This window comes from Delphinus delphis, chromosome 16, assembly GCF_949987515.2.
Source record: "Delphinus delphis chromosome 16, mDelDel1.2, whole genome shotgun sequence".
NCBI classification, from domain to species: domain Eukaryota; kingdom Metazoa; phylum Chordata; class Mammalia; order Artiodactyla; family Delphinidae; genus Delphinus; species Delphinus delphis.
Window position 1 is genome coordinate 75,132,243 of NC_082698.1, and position 14,563 is coordinate 75,146,805.

The 14,563-nt window shown below is 37.3% G+C and overlaps 1 long non-coding RNA gene across 1 annotated transcript in view; it reads right to left on the bottom strand.

The window, feature by feature from the left end:
• LOC132439476 (uncharacterized) overlaps nucleotides 1-14,563 on the bottom strand; it is a 418,411-nt gene that overhangs the window by 274,908 nt on the left and 128,940 nt on the right. The window contains exon 2 of the long non-coding RNA XR_009522367.2: nucleotides 2,188-2,296. This is a non-coding gene — a long non-coding RNA (uncharacterized lncRNA). The remainder of the gene's footprint in view (nucleotides 1-2,187; nucleotides 2,297-14,563) is intronic.

A 14,563-nucleotide genomic window follows, 5' to 3' on the forward strand; every position in this document is an offset into this window, starting at 1 on the left:
GGATTTTTGTCACCTTTATTTTTTAAATCAGGATGCCGTATTTGTTATGTTTGTACTTGTAATTTGATTTAAATTATTGTCTGTCTTTTTTGAAATTGTGGATCTAACAAAGCAAATCCTATAATTGAACACATTTCTAAAAGTCCCCTAAATACAACGTATTGCAAAGACACTTTCAGAATCAGAGAATCTTTCATTTACATTACTTTATAATTGCATTACATAGTAATTTGCAATTATACCTTCACAATTCCCAATGGTGATAGCCTACCCTTTCTTGCCAGATGCTGTGTTCCACCATCCTAACAAAAGCATTATGGAGTATATTGTAATTATTTCCATTTTATTTCTCATAAACCAAGGCTTCAAAAAGTTCAGTAACTACTTTAGATTTCACCATTAATTCATAAATGGTTTTGAACCTAGGACTTTCTGATTCCAAAATCTGTAGTCAGCACCAAAATCCCATGCTCATCCAGTGAATAATAATCACTAATGCTGATTGGCTACTTACTGTCACACAGTGCTCCTAAGAGCTTGACCACATTAACTCATGTAATTCACACAACAACCCTATGAGATAAATACTCATATTATTAGACCCATTTTACAGATGAGCACACTAAGGCACAGAGAGGTTAAGTGACTTGTTCAACACTGCAAAGCAGGAAAATGATGAAACTGGGTTGTAACCCCAGGCAATCTGACTCTACCACTCCCTGCCCCACCCCTGGCCCCACCACCATACTTAAGGACTACACTACAATATCAGCAAGTGAATGTATGTTACCTATTTTTAAGATTTTTGTTTCACTTATATGTAAAAATTTTATTTGTGTAATAAACCATGGCCTCTTCAATGGTAATCATAACTAATTTCTGGAAAAGAATTTCCAAACCAGTTTTATTGCACTGACCCGGTTACGTAATAATTTGTTTAATTTTAGTGGAAAAGTCTTTCTCAATATTACTAAATATAGTTGTCAAGATTTTCATTTACAGTCTTTTATTTTAAACAGGCTAGCTGTATTCTGTTGGCTAAAGAGAATGGTCAGATGAGGTGTTAAAGAGATTTCAGTAAACAAAAAAATTAATACATTAAACTGAAGGAGTAATATCTGATCGAATTTCTATGTTGCTCCCTTGGGATCCTGAAATTAAATGATACATAATAAGTATCTAGTGTATCTTGTCTCCTCCAAGAATAAAACACCTAAAAATAAACTATAATAGAGTAAACATCCTGGAGATCAGAAGTAGAAACCTAATTATTATGGTTGGTGGGGATTTGTGTGTGCAGTGTGTGTGAGAAAAGTGTTTTTTCATATTTCATTTAAACATAACTTTCTGAAATACAAAAAATAATTGGGGTCATGAGTTAACGTTAAGTGTAATTTTATCATTTATCTCTTAGGTGAATAACAAATAAAATGTTAGACTCTATTAACCAATTTAAAAAGAACACTGTGGTCACAACTTTATTTCCAGCTCCCTACTTGTAATAATAGTCAGCCACAGACGATATCTATTTTTATGGGGTTTTACTGTTAATAATTTCACATTCATTATCTTATTCGTCCTTTAATCTTGTGAATTAGGTAAAGCAGAAATTCTTCCTCTCATTTTGCAGATGAAGAAACTGAGCCCTAGATATTTAAGGGACTAGTCAGATGATAAATGTTGGAGCTGGAACTAAAATTAAGGGAATTGAGTAGAATTTCCTTTCAATGACACCATAAACAACCTATGTCAATTACCCGTATGATACTTGTGTAAGTGAAAGTGTATTAGATACCCTGTTAGATAAAACTGCAATAAAATTGAACTGTTTCACAATATTAAACTAAGTAAAATTTTCAGGCTTACACTGATTTATATGATATTAAAGAACCAAAAGACACTGCAACTTTTTATTCAGTTAAAAGAGAGGTAAAATTCTACACTTCTAAACTCTGCCTATTTAGATACATATATATTACCATATCAATATGCACACATATACATAACAGATACATCTAAACCTATTTTTTCCTTTTGCAGTTGGTTGGTACATAGACTAAGTCTAGCCAATTTCATAACAGCAAAACAAACGCAAGTATTTTGTACACTTCTTGCAAGGTAAGTGCACACTGTGCTGAAGAGCTCAATATATAACCATGTAAATGGTACTGAATAGAGAATACTTACTAGTGAGGAGCCTTGGCGGTGTACATCATGATGGGAATGGGTACAGTTCAGTCAATCCACAGTCCACTGAGCGACTCATAACTGAAACAAGCGCCATCACTGTTCAGACCTAAGCAGGCACACAAAGAGTGGACAGTCAGTAAACACCATTTCGTACCATTTGCACAAGAGCATCTTTCCAACCTGCAGCATTAAAAAAAAAAAAAAAAAGTCTGACAAGCAATCCAATGAAAGGGCTTTAATTTACACACCTCTGTTTTCCATATTATGAGCAATATAGCAGTGGAAACACACTGTACAGTCAGTAAAGAAGTAATAAATTTAGTGATTATGTAGCAATTAGGAAGTAATAAATTTAGTAGTAAACTGGTATCACATTACTGGAGGCTATAAACTTATCAATAACAAACTGAACCAAAAAAATTAACATACTCTGATGTAAATTTTTTGGGGGCAGGGCTATGTGCTGAGCATTTATAGCACGTCTCTGTACGGAATTTCATTTAGTCTTGACAACAAAACTGCAATGTAGGTAATCTCCTCACTTTACAACACTTAAGGCTTAGAGGAGCAGGGCGGTTGGTCCAAGTCCCTACTCTATAGCTTACGCTTCTTCTCCACATCATGTGGAGTGTGCCAAGCACACAATTTTTCCTATGCTTACTTGTGCTCCATGTAAATTACAATATGAAAATCAGATACCAAGAGGATTATATAAAGACGTATCTTTGTTTCCCTGTTAGAAACTGTTAAAACTGTCAGAAGACAAGCACTGTATTCTACTCATCTTTGTATGCCAAAATGTAAAGTGAGATCTTGTTTTGGGATACAGTACCTGGCACACACTAATATTTGCTGAGTAAATAAATGAATAACAGCATCAACAGAAGTAGGAATTGGCAAATATCTTTTGTCTCAAGTCACACTTTTTGCTTTGTCAGTCCTTTCACTTACTTGCCAAACTTGTCTTCCTGTTTGCAACACAATCTCAGGAAAAAGTAGGAAGAAACATGTAAAAATCATGTGAATGAAGTTCAAATAGAATCATTCAAAGAATTACAAACTAGTCAGTAGTCAGTTTAATTTAGTTCAATTGGAGAGGTTTCTGAAGAACAGCAAAAGGTAAAGTAACAAAAATTTTCCAGAGAGGGAGAAAAGAAAAAATCCACCTTTCACTTCTAGGTCGGCCATCAGCTGGCTAACAAAACCTAGTCACCTTTCCTGTGGTCAGATCCCAACAGAGGAGAACACTGAAATGACTAAAGGCTCCAGGTAGAAACTTCATGATCACAGGAAACTAAGAAGTGCTGCTTTGGATTGGAGATGCTGTAGAGAAGCAGCCAGACTGGAGACTCTGATGGTCAGACCCTAATTTACCCTGCAGACGAACAGCGTCTCAGCACCCTGCCTATGTAGGGCAGGGCCTGGCAAACCATAGCCTGCTGCCTGTTTTGGGGTAGCCCGTGAGCTGAGAATGGTTTTTGCACATTTAAATCGTTGGAGGAAGTTAAAAGAATCATATAAGTGTAAATTATTTGAAATTCAAATTTCAGAGTCTGTAAATAAAGTTTTATGAGAATACAGCCACAACCACTCACGTACATATTGTCTCTGGTTACTTTCATGCTACAACAGTAGAGTTGAGAGGTTGTGAAAAAAATAGTATGACTTGCAAAGTCTAAAATATATTTACTATTTGACCCTTTACAGAAATCATTGGCTGATTTCTGGTCTAGAAAACTGTTAGTTCTCAATTTGGAGGGGATGATACTAGAGAAAGGGGCTGCTTCAGGGCAGATTGGAAGCAGGAGGTGGGAATCCACTTCCCTACAAAGACCCATGGACAGTGCAATATTATGAATATAGCAGGAGTTTTTCTGGGGGCAGTGGGGTTCTTCCCTGGAGGAAGCACCAGAAAGGAAGGTAAATTCAGCCACACTCAATCTGGCACACAGGCTGGGCCAATGAGGATGGATGGAGAAATCTGGCTACCAGGATGTCAGTTTTCAATATAGCAGAATGAAGTTCTCATGAAGGAAATCAAACCTCCAGGGCTCTGATTCTCTTCCCATATGTGCCAGCCTCAAGAAAGGCAGATAACTTAGGCAACCAGTTTTGTTTTGTTGTTTTTGCTGAAGGTCTGAAGAAGAAGATTACGAGAGCAAACGGAGAAACCCTACGCAGGTAAAAGACACTCCATCTATCCCACAGAAGGGCAAACGGTGGGCCATATCTAAGGATGGATAAACAGGTGATGAAGCAAAACAAAACAAAGCACAAAACCTATATAAAAGAATCTGCTACATAACACAAGGAAACCATAGATGAAGTATCTGCATTTGAAAGATATCAAAGAAAGTTAAAATAATGTTTTGTAGCACGTCCGCTTTGTGCTTTTGATGAAGTTTGAGACAACACAGAATAAAATCCCAAAGATTTATTTTTAGAGAAGTTAATTACACCCCAATAAATGGAATGACACTTAAGTGGTTTCCCATTTAAATTTTAATTGCATCTCGGTGAAGAGAAGAGGGATTTTGATCTCAAAGGCTTGGGTCTGAACATCAATTCCACTTATTTTCTTGCTGTACGACCTTGGACAACTTACTTTCTAAGTCTTATTTCCATCACCTCTTCAACAGGGTTATTCTGAGAGTTGTAGGACAAAATATGCATAAGAAATCCAGCATACTGCCTGCCACATGGGAGGCACAGGATACTTAGCAGCTTCGTATGTTCTTTCTGGCCCTGCTTACTTTCTCACCCTCTTGTTCTAACAGCAATCAACTACCGCGATCATTACCTGTAGGAAAATGGCTGCCGGACACGTAGGTCTCATCTATGCTGTCACATTTGACTTTGCACCTTATTTTCTCTAGGTGGACTACACCTTTTAACTTTGGGCTCTTCTCTATTTAACTGGTAAGATGGTATTCACTTGAAAAAGAATTTAATTCAGAAGGGAATTCTGTAGCCATCCTTAATCCCTTAGGCAGAAATATACAGCCACAAGATTTTGCGCATTAAATCTATTTTTATGATTAATACTGTATTATTATTTATTTACATGTGTCTTTCCCAGGAGGCTATATCTTGGTCAAATGCATTGATAGGATACATCAAGAGGAAAAACTATGGTCTCATGGGGAAGACAGACATGGCAATGGAAACACACACACACACACACACACACATACACTTGGCCTACATTTCTGCCTATTCACTGACCTCGCAGTGGACACTGCCCCCAAGTCTTTTGATCCTTACTGAATGGACAGCACCTCCTTCATGCAAGATGCAACCTGGAGTCAAACAGTGACTTCATCAATGCTTGGTGAACAACAGGCTCTATTATTTTCTTAAGGAATAAATAAAGAATGATGGAAAGGTAAAGTTGGTGAGGATTTGATACATAAAAAATGGACATTTAGAAGTCTGTTGGTGACCCTGACCACTTAATTATCCTGCAACACCATTTGGAAATATGCACAAAATCGTACAAATCTCTTCATTTTACACACTTGGTTATTAAATCATCTTTAGAAGTAGTCCCCAGTGACAAACTTCTCCCATATCTTGAACATCTACCATGTGCCAGACTCTGGTAGGTACAACCTCTAAGTAGCTATTATTATTCTTTTTTTTTTTTTTTTTTCAGAGGAGAACATTGAAGGTGAGGAAACAAGAGAATTTTTTCTTGACTAGTATCACACAGGTAGTAGAGACTTAAGTATATCAAATTCTAAAGTCTAGGCATTGCCATATAAGAAACTAAGCTTGGTCTCTACATTGTAAGAAGATGTTCTTAACAGAACACTAATTGTGCAAACAGTTGATAAATGGTAGCTGTTATTACTACTATTATTAATACCATAACCCAACAAAAGGGAATCAGTTCAACACTATGGAATGTTACATTGTTAAATGTATATGATGCTTTATTGCTATAATAAGTATGAAAGTTATGCTGATATAAGGAAATGTGTACATAAATGCAGAATACAAAATATTACATATAGATTCATTAAAATTACAGGCAGTTCCACATAGGGTAGCTTAACAAAAATTAGAAGACAGTGTGATACATATAATAAAATTTTCGATTATAGGTAACTTATTTGAAGCTCATCAATTAATTTGAGAAAGTGAAAATTTGCTTGAGTTCAAATTTATGTTTAAAAAAACAGATATGTATATACATTTCTAAAAGTGGTGATAACATCCTAGACCTTCTCCACATTTGAAAGCTCATTTTTTTCTCCGAGCAAGATAATATATTACTATTGTTTCAGTAAAGAGCTGTTTGTTTGTCCATTTATTTATTTTGCTGTTAGGAGTGGAAACATTTAGGGGTTGATTTAAAAAATAAGAATGACTGAAGTTTTCTTTGAAATGGAGTCATTTAAACCATCTACTCTAATCAAAACAGACATCGTTTACTTTAATATTTCCCAATTAGCATAAGCAATCAACATATGATGATGCTAACTCCTATACACAAAGGTTTTATATGTATATATTATATATATGTGATACATACACACACATATATATGAGAAAAAGAGACAGCTATTTCAGCAGAACCTCAAAAAGAATAGTGTCAAAAGTCATTATCCAAAAAAGGGTGAGAATATTCGACAAGAGCAACAGTTGAGGCTCAAAAACGTGTGGATTTGTGCTCAGACAGCTATCTGAAAACTAACCCCACCAGAGGCTATCCAGCTCACTGCTCTTTTTAGTTGCAGACTTTCCTCTGAAGGCAGTTCTAATCAGTGTCACCCACTCACGAAGCATATAATGTTCTTTTATTCTCATCACATTATAAGAGAACAAAGGTACAAAAATTCAAAGAATTCTGTTTGATCAAAAGCACCTTTTACCAGTGAAGGTGCAGGAAAGTGACCTTGATTGCAAAGCTATGAAACCTACTCATCTAGGAATCAGAAGCGTCTCCTCCTGTGTGAGTGGGTGGCTTCTCTTCCCTATGATGATTATGTCAAGAGTTTAACGCCTGATTTATCCATGGTTTGAGCAAACTAATGGTTAGGTCTGAGGCAAATAGTGATATTCCGGATGAAAATATACATTTTAGCTAGGTTTTCCATAACTTGAAGACTATTTGAAGAGTATTTTTCTTTCTTCGTTGACTCTAAAATTATTTTTCACCAGGCTTAACTATTTTAGTAACTGCATTTGATAGCCACAGTGGTAAGGTAGAAAATAATAAACCAAAAAGAATGACAGCCTCGGTGAAAAAGGCTCAGGCATAAGCAAAGTAGGAGGTATATCTCTAAGTCTGGTTTAAATTGCTACTGGGCAGGTTTATATGGGTGTTTACATTCGTAATGAGGCAACTGTCACTTCATGTTTACGTTTATTGGCTATTAGAGTTTAAAGAATAGTTGTACTGAAAATTAACTTCTATGTTTAGTCTACATTTGCTCTCCTAGTGTCCCAGTCATCTTCTCTCTTAAATTTAACTAAAGGACAGTTAAATTAACTAGACAAAAATCAGTGGATTATTTTTCATATGTAGTTTACAAAACAGAGACAGCCGGCCTCCAACTCTATTTAAATTTTAAATCAAACTCCAACGTTATCTAATTGGGTTGACACAACCATTAGACAGACTGTGGATAAAGGGCTCTCTTATGAATCAGTGCTGTCACGATGGTACAGAAGTGGTTAAACTGTCAGACGGAGGGGACAGGGGAGGTGAGCTAATGCAGAAAGGTCAAAAGTTAGGGCAAAGCCAACACAGAGAAAGTGGGAAGCAGTTTCTATTGGCTTCTCCTTTAAAAAAAAAAAAAAAGAGGAAAAACCACCTTTCAGAGTCTCTCATCATGCTTTGTAATTGCACTGTAGGTGAGAACTATGTACATGAAAGAAAGAGATATTTGGAAAGCCCTCCCCAAATGGTACAATCTCATTATTTCAGCCACTGCTCTCCCCTTTCTTTTTTCTCTTCTGCTTCTCCCCAACCCTCGCTTCTCTTCCTTTTCCTCTTCTACCTGTCCTTTTTAATTTTCATTTATTTTATTTTATTTTTTTTTTTTGCGGTACGCGGGCCTCTCACTGTTGTGGCCTCTCCCGTTGCAGAGCACAGGCTCTGGACGCACAGGTTCAGCGGCCATGGCTCACGGGCCCAGCCGCTCCGCGGCATGTGGGATCTTCCCGGACCGGGGCACGAACCCGTGTCCCCTGCATCGGCAGGCGGACTCTCTACCACTGCGCCACCAGGGAAGCCCTCTACCTGTCCTTTTTTAGCAGGAGCATCATCATAATCAGTGTTACTTATGTGCCTTCCCCTGTGCACAACACTTTGATGGGGGCTTTACACGCGTATCTGTTTTCTTTTCAATGTCTTCCAGAATTGCTATTACTATCCATCTTTTAAAAAGCTGCGGTTCTTATCAAGTGAATTTTACAGCCAAATAGCCAGTGAGTGAGCAAGTGTAGGAATCAAATCTGATTCAATCTAATTCTTTTATTAGTAAAAGAAAGATTCCTGGGAATAGAACTCTTTGCAAATGCAGAATTTAGCAGAACATCACAGACCCTGAGCATCTAAGGTATTAGGATGTTAGGTGGGGTGGTGGAATCTGGGAGCTGAATTAAGTTATCCTTCAAAACACAATTCCATATCAGAGAGCTATTCACTTAAACATTCTCAAATAACAACAACAGGTAAGTTTGGGAACAAATGAAAGTAATTTCTGAACCTTAATGTTAGGAGGGACAATAGGGTCAATGTACCAGTTAACTTATGGATGATAAAAACAAAGACAGACAATTGTTACTAGACCAACAGATATGTAAACAGGCAGGGTAGTTAAAGGGGTATTTCTTTACCAAACTGCAACAAAATTAGCAGTCTATGACTACCTCGGCCACCTGAAATATGCTAGGAATATTAGAGATGGAACCCAAGAAAAGCAAACTTAAAAGTCACCTTTGAAACCTAAGAAATGAAAGAAAAGAAAAAACAAAGAAAGAAAAGCAAGCTTAATTATTACCTTAAGACCTCATAGGACCCACTATTGGAATGAGGAAGCTTTCTACCGGAATACATCCACAGAGGCAAAATATTCATTTACATTGAGATGGAAATGGCGCCCTTACAATTTCTAAGCTGTCTGCTAGAATGCATAATTACTTTCAAGTACTTGAGAAGCCCGTGCACTCTTGATTCTGAAACCTGAAAAGGCCTTTGGTTTCCTGGAAGCACAGTATGAAGGAAGACAGCCAAAAAAGCATAGAAAATATTCAGGTTGGGGTTTTCTCTTTTCACATTACCAGCCTGGACTTTTAGATGGCTATCTTCGTGCATGCCTTTGGATACTTTCCTAGTTTTGTCTTGAAATGAAATGACTTATGATTCAGAAATCATAGTTAGCTCAAGTGGATATGACGATTTTCAAAAAGTTGAGGGCTTCCTAGTATCTTGGGTATAGAGATGCCTCGGGTATGTTTTGGAGTTAAAATATTTACAAATTTCACAAATACTATTTAGTCTTTGGAAGTGATCGCACTTCCTTTAATCCCAGGGCACAGTTAAAAGACAAATGCGGTAAGCATTCCTTAGTACTAACATTCAGATCTCTCTTGACTAAGTGAGAAAGACTGCAAGTAAACAGGGCAACAGGATACTGTGTGCTTAGGGCAGAAAGAGGACAACCTCATCACTTAGTATGGCAGCAAGTGTGGCTTTTGCATTCAGTACTTCAGATGCATCATTTCATACAGCTGTCTCTCTTAGCCCAAGTCTCCTCTAACCTCTACATTTAAGCAAGGGAAGTATCATTTTAAATAAGGATAAAAAGAGGGCCTTCCCACTTATATATTAGAGAAAGTATGTTTTAGGTTACTTACAAATTGATATCAAGGATATTATTAAGAAACAATGAACAAGCAATAATTCTAAAGTAGAGGGCACGATAAAGGCTTTGGATAGGAACGCCTCTACCATATGTGTATATACACAGATTGTTCTTAAACTATGCATTTATACAGTGAGGCCAACCATTAAGATTACTGACCTTCCTGGCAGTTACCTGCTGAATTCCATAAGCCTCCAACTTCCTGATGGACGTAAGAACACGGGCTGGCAGCCCCACCAGTAAACTCTAAGCCAGTTAGTAGAATGCACTCTTCACAAAGTTTCCCTTTTTCCTCAGTCACAGCTCATGAGTATTAATCTTGAAGCTATGTTCCCCATCCCAGTAGAGACTGTTTGCCATTGGAGGAGAATGCCTTTAGCCAAGAGAATGCTAGTAACCATGTCCTCCGGCTAGGACTAGAAGTAAATTATTCAGCTAGAAATAAATTACTGAGATAGAATGGGGAGTAGTCAAACCACGTTCTCCTCTGGACATTCTGGGAACTGGAAAACCAAAGCCAAGGTTAGAATTTAGGTAATTCATCCAACGAAAGGAAACGTGACACCATGAGGATAGTCACATAACCCTAAACCAAATGTTATTCCTGCCTCCTGGACTCCAAATACAGAATGGAGTCGGGAGCAACAGACTTAAGACGCCTCACGGGCTTGGAACTAGCAATGCATTGTTGAAGTCTAAAGCATGCTTTCTCATACACGCGGCAGGCTTGCAACTTGAAAACAGTGCATGCTGTTCAAGATACCTAATCTGCCTCAGCCTCATCAGCAATGCCAGGTGAGGCTGCATCCCTCTGGTTCAAGGTCAAGCTGCAACAGCCTGTACCCAAAGGCCCGGATGACAGCCTCTTTCACAGCTCTTGCCTCTACTCCAGCCTAACCGATGGCCCCGCCCTCAAAAGCCACTGACCTCCATGAGGCTGACTCCTTGATTCTAGGGAACAAGCTTCAGAAGTACCAACAACAGGTCCAGGCCAGGAAAACGGCTGAGATTCCCAAACGAAAAAACAAATGTAGGGATGAGGGGAAAAAAGATCTCCCCAATAGGACAGGATTCTTAGGCCTAAGCAAAACCCAAGGGCAACACAAGGAGCCTGAAGAAGTTGCTGACAAGAGTGTGAAAGTGTTTCACAAGGTAGATCCCACGCTCAATGCGGGTCTGGGGTTCTAGAAACACAGGGCCTAAGGGGGAAAAAAAGAAATGCAAAGGACTTAAAATATACTAGATAGGAAAGAAAGGTCTCAAGTAAGACCTGGTGACTGGGGTTCCACTGAAAGTTGGTAATGTGACAGCAACATGATGAACTTCCCTTTTAGGAGAGAAGAGACAGATAGATTGAGATCTTTTTGCCCCAGATATGCTGAGTGCATAATACCAATATTAACTAACAGAAAGATTTCTCCCAAGTTTTAATCTATCTTCCTTCCCTCAACAAAGATTTGGTGCTGAATTAATTCTACTACTCAGGTTCTGATAAAAGTATAAGCATTTGGTGGAAGAAAGTTGTAAAAGCAGCCCAGGCTGCAAATGCTAAAGACCAACCTAGAATGTAAGCTGCATGAGAGCAGAAGCTCGCTCACTGCTGCCTCTACAGCATGTAGCACAGTTGCCTGGAAGGTAGTGGAATATCTTTGGATGGATAAGCATGTTATAGAAAGACAGCATCTCCTAAGTAAGTCTTCACTGAAGTTTAGCAGCTCCTAGTAGTGGTATTACATACACCCTTCAATCAATGACAGCTTTACTACAGCACAGATTATTATTTTTATTATTCTGTATCATTTAGTCATCTTCTCCCGCGAACTAGGTAAAATGCTAGCTGTTCCAAATATGGACTGTATCGTTTAATCCTTATCACAACCTTGAAAATATATATCAGCCTCATTTAACAGATTAAGAAACTGATGATTCAAACTTAGGTTGAATTTTGCCAAATTTCATTCACTTTCCACCATACAATAATTTCTTTATCTTCTGTCACAGAGAATGTTCCTGAAATCAGAAATAATAGGTAGACTTCTGGAGGTGAGAGGTGGCAGCAAATTCTGGCATCATGATGATGTTGTTATATGATGGTAATCTAGCCAGGGATTCACTTCCCAATCTATGAAATGGGATAAAATAAGTTAATAAACACGTGAACATGTTTTGAAAATTAAGGATGTAGAAGCGTATATCAGTGTGTGTTCTCTAACGAACATTTCCATTCTGACACTCATGTAACGGTGAGGGAAAGTAGCGGGGGACAACCAGCTAACCAGCAAGAACAGCCAAGTCAGCCTATACTCAATGGGGCAACAGAGGTGGCAGGCAGATTAGCCTCACTGCTAATGTAGTAGTCTACCATCATGGAAGACTGAGCTTAATTACGGAGGTTTTATTCAGTAGGTTTTATTATCATATTCACATAAAAATTGAGGAATAGGAAGAACAGAATGCTTTTCTTTTCTAAAGACAGAGTGATTTGGCCTTTTTTCCCCCTAAAGGAGAAAGAAAATGTTCCCAAATATATTACTCTTTAAGGCTTTAATTAAGGGGGCATTTTGCAAAAATAAATCTTCTGTTTCATGCAACTAATAGAGTGAAAATTTAAGACATAAATAATATCTCAGCTGAATCTGCTTGAATCCTTTTTGTTCTCATTTCGTTAGAGGTGATTCTGCATACATTTATAGCAAAATGATATTCAACTACCAGGCAATCCTTTCTCTTACATTTTTCCAGTATATTCCTGATGACTTTCATACCTAACCTCCCAATTTTCAGTACACTTTGCTTTTTTTGTTATTTTAGGATCTTAACGTTAAACTTTATCAGGTAGAGTGAACTCCTACATATCTTGTAAGAAAAATTCATCTTAGAAGCCCATTCTAGAGCCATTCTTTTCTACAAGACAAAGTAAAAAGGAGACATATTTTCCTTAGAATTAATTAAGTGCATGGTATCTTGTAACACTTAATCCACAAAAATTCTATTTTAAGTAGAGTCACAGAAAATGCTTCTAACATTTTATGACACCTGACATGATCAAACTATATGAGTTATACTCAATCCCTAAATATAGTCATTGGTTCCATTAAACTATTTTTTAAGTTTCTTATGAGATGTTCTCATGATCCTCTAACATTTTAAAATATAATTTTCCTGTACACCTTAAGCTTACACAGTAATGTATTCAATTATTTCTCCAAAAAACTGCGAAAAAAATGTAATTTCCCTCATCTAAATTCATCATCTCTATCAAATATGTAGTTTTTTCCTGGTTTTGGCCCCAAAGCTTTTAAAAAATAATGGCCAAATACAATAATGAGAAACAAATTCTGAAATGAGTCCTGTTTATTCTTTTATCATTGCTATCAAACTCATTAACAGAGTGGTCCTGGTACAAAGCTTGACTCTAGTCCCCATGAGGCTCATATATGGCTTGGGTAGAGGAAATCTCATTCTTCTAAAAGTATACTAAGCAATGGAATGAGATAAATTTTGATACAACTTTATGAAGTGACACGAGACAAATAATTCAATGTATAAAAGAGATCACATGCATACAAATTTCCATACATCTGAATGAGGGGGCTACTGAAGAGAATGAGATGATGTGCACGTCAAATTGGGTTGACTGAGGAAAGCTTCCCAAAATACATCCATTTGAACGTGGACTCGATGAGAGCAGAAAAATTTGAGAAAAGGACAGCCGGTGCTGTACATGGGAGAGAGGTTTTGTTAGTGATGGCAAGTCAGCTAGTCTAGTGTAGAAAACTAGGTTGCCTGCATTGGAGAATAAGGTTTGGTCAACAGGATAAGCAAAGGGAAAATAAATGCACTCCTTTCAAGCCTTTTATCTTTGAAATGGCAAAAACAGAAAAGACAAATTTAAAAAAAAATCCCTCAACTTTCAATTCTTGTTTTCTATATTTTAAGATAAAGCATAAAGAAAATACAAAATTATGTGAATTTATTTAGAAAGAATCTACATCCGGTGGAATTCACCCTTTTTTAGTATACGGCTTGTTGAGTTTTCATAAATGTTCACTGTAGTGTATCCATGCCCACAATCAAGATACACATCTCCACTGCCCTAGGAAGTTACCTGTGTCCTTTGTAGTTAGTACCCTTCTACCTCCCCAGCCCTGGCAACCACTGCTCTGCTTTCTACTCTTGCAGTTTTTCCAGAATGCCTGACAAATTAAACGCTTTTGTGTCTGGTTCCTTTAATGGGGCATATGTTAATATGTGGAAGACTCATAATTGTACGAGTTTATCTCTAGATTCTGAATTATGTTCCATTGATCTGTATATCTGTCTTTTTAAAAAACTTTTGATTATTTTGGGTCCTGTGAATTCCCACATAAATTTCTGGATCCACTCATCAACTTCTGCAAAAATCTGAGTGGATGTTAATAGATTTTAACTGAATCGACTGATAAACTCGGAAAGAACTACCATCTTAATATTAAGTCTTTCAATCCATGATCATG